This window comes from Stegastes partitus, unplaced genomic scaffold (assembly GCF_000690725.1).
Source record: "Stegastes partitus isolate 25-593 unplaced genomic scaffold, Stegastes_partitus-1.0.2 Scaffold490, whole genome shotgun sequence".
In the NCBI taxonomy this organism is placed as follows: Eukaryota; Metazoa; Chordata; class Actinopteri; family Pomacentridae; genus Stegastes; species Stegastes partitus.
Window position 1 is genome coordinate 290,217 of NW_007578221.1, and position 3,425 is coordinate 293,641.

A 3,425-nucleotide genomic window follows, 5' to 3' on the forward strand; every position below is an offset into this window, starting at 1 on the left:
TTGTGCAGCTAATGTGGCTAACGTTACCATCAGCTCAGAGTCAGAGCTCCGTGGAAACTGTGGCACTGACGGACATTCAGAGATGGTGGAAGCTTTCATTTAAGCCAATAAACCAGTTTTCTTGTTGCCTGTTGTGCTTCACTTTAATCTTCAGCTGCTGTTTACATCCGTTAGCTTCTCAACTAAGCTGTTCTCGTTGAAGCCTTTTTGTTGTTTTTGTTGTCAGACGACAGAACGAGTATGAAATAGTGATGAAACGCAGATTATTAAGACTACAGCAGCCATTTTCAAATCCTACACTAATAAACTACTGATTTTACAACCAAAACATCATCTGACAAATTCACCAAATGCACGAGTTAAAAACAACACTGTAGAAATGTCTTGGTCTCCCGGTGTTTGCATCCTCCTTGTTTGCTTTGCGCTGTCAGTCACAGATGCAGAGAGAGTTTTCTTCCTGAAGGGGGCGGGACAGCAGCAGCAGCTCAAGCCAGAGTTCATACAGTCTTGGTAAAATAAACCATCTTTGTAGTATTTTGACCTGAAAATTTACCAAAGACACACTACAGGGACGTGTAAGACTTGCACTAATTTGCTGAATAAAGGGACACAATATGGGACCTTGAAGAACAAAGATGACAGGAACTTTCCCATGTGTTCAAGTCCCTCCAGTGCATCGTGACGCGTGGTTTCCACAGCAGGCCGGATTAATCGAATTATTCTGCAAATTAGTCAGATTAGTCAGAGAAGCGTGACCGTCACAGATTCCCTTTTGAGGATCATCTTCTGCCAAAAGGGACAACAAGGCCTCGGTCTGTTGGCTGCTGCATTCATGAACTACGTAAGTTACAGGTTTACACGACAATACTGCATTAAAATCCATCAGACAAGTTCAAAGCTCCACCTCAACCTCCTGAGCGCTCTTAATCTGGTCATCTGCTGGAAATGCAGTTAGAAGAACTAAGTCCTGTTGGCCAGGGGGACTTCCTGTGGAGGAGCTATACCTTTAGAAGTTGTTTTTCGTTCATAAATGGCATTTTTTATGCAGTTTTTATTGGCCTGGTGATAAAATAGGAGCAAGTTTTGATCATGTCTTTATGCTAAATAAATAAATACGACTGTTTGCGATGATTACAGCTAACATAACACCAAAGATGCATTATATTAGCTATATGCCACAACTTTTACTGGCTGTTTTTCTACTCCTTTTCACTGAAAACCACCTTTAAAGTCAAGAATGTGCCATTAAATGGTTGGTAATTAAGCATTTAATGGCAGCATATTTAAATTCATGTGATGTTTATTAAAGGCAGTGTTGCTAATCGGTGGCTACGCTCCAAGGGTTGAAAAGGACCGCACAAGTCGTAAAAGACAGAGCAGGGGGATGATAGTGGCACGACTGTTCCTGATGTTACGACACGAGTAGAAACAGGAAGGATGGACATCAACGAGAGAGAAGTTTCGCAAAGAGACAGAAGCAAACGGACGAGTTCCCACCACGCCAACCCGGTTCACATGCCCTCATGGTGACCTTATGCAACTCTATCTGCACAGCGTCAGATCAGATACGTGAAACCGACCTGAGCATGACGGTGCAGGAAGGTGCTGCATGCTTTAAAAGAAAATGCTGACTCTGGGGAACACGGGTAGCGCTAGAGAGAAACCATAACGCTGCACAGTGAACGGCCTGCTGGCTGTCTGCTGAGGTGGAGGTCGTGGAGGCTGAAGGGCAGACGGACGGGCAGGTAGCCGGCAAGACGGCGGTTAAATCCCAAGAAGGACATCGAGTGACGTCTAACCAGCTACCTCGGATGACTTTTCTCTTCAGTGTGACGTCTTAATGTGTATATTAGTCGTGGGCAGAGGCACATGCTGCTGATCTGATGGGACAGGCAGACAGCGTTGATTTAACGATTGGTCTCATTAGTTACACCCGCCATAGCAGCACTGAGCGGCGATTGTTTCCCGTGAAGCAGTTTTCCGAGAAGCACAAGAGCCCATTTCATAGGAGTTCATAGGAACTCTAAAGATAGTGCTCCCCTGAGGCCATTAACGGCAGTGCAAGATGCTTTTCAAGATCAGCTGGACCGTTTTAATGGGCCACTTGGGCGTGTGCTTCCAAGCCAACTTCACAAAGTAGATACGAAAACAGGCCTTTATTCATGCCAGAGATAAGGCTCCAGGAACGGCAGTGTTTGTAGATCAGTCCAGCCCTTTGGGTTGTGTTTTGGATTATTAGATAATCTTATATTTGGTACAAAGGGTCCTTTTTGTGTTTAAGAGGATAAATCTTAATGACTGGTGAGCCCATGAATTTCCCTTTTGTAGCATAACATTCATATTTTTTGCTGAAATTTATCGAAACCAATCGGTTTTCCATGAAATGTGAGACAGATGTGCTTAAAATGACTTTTTGTGAGTCGTGCTCATAGATTTTTAGAATTTGTTAGCATGTTAGCGAAGAATTTCTATCAGTTGGTTAAAACAGTAAATCCATAAACATACCATTGTCATGTGTCAGCAGCGTAGGATGGTTCATTCTTCTGTAGTGGAGTTTGTTTTTCTGCAAACCAACCATGATCCTGTTGGGCGTCGCTGAGCCCGGGATGTAGTGGTGGTGTCCCTGCAAAGTAATGATAGAGGGGGATTGTTTTACTGGAACATTTACATGCAGGAGGTTTTACTAGTTGTATCTGTAATTTAACAAAAGAAAGGAAATCACTTAACTAGCAGTACATTTTAATTTTAAAAAATTACAATTGCAACAGTTGAAAAAAGAAAACAAACTTTTTTTTTTTTTTTAGTGCGAGCTCCAGCATTTGGTCAAAGTTTCAGTTTGTCCAGTGATCAAACATCTGCCACGTTCCCATCAGCCTCAGCTCTTAGCATTAGCATTTAGCTCACAGTGCTGCTAAGCACAACCTCTCCGAGCTGCTTCACACTCTGCATTTAGGCTCAATGAAAGCCATGAACACACCAGTTTGCATCTTTCTTTTTGAGTTACTACAACTTCTAATGAAAAGGTTTTATCAGACAACGAGTATCCAGGAAACCAGCAGCTGATAAAGACGCGTCACCACGGACGTCAGGGATGTTTCTGAGGAAGACTGAAGTGACAGGCCAAACATGTCGAGGATAAAACAGCTCCTCATGGTCTGATTAAAAAAACAACTTCTAATGAAACTGTGTTTGACCAACTAACCACACTGAGTTAGCGGGAAATCGTTTTTCATCTACGATCAATTGTTTTTTTTAAATGACCAGTTGCTGAACAGTTTAATCAACACAAAATTAAGATTTTTTAAGAAATCCTAAACTCAAGGTTTGAGAAAAATGTATTTGCTACGACTTAAATGCTGTTTTTAATCAATCAGTGTAGAAATTCAGTTTAAACTATACACAATATGAAGTGAATAACCGACATG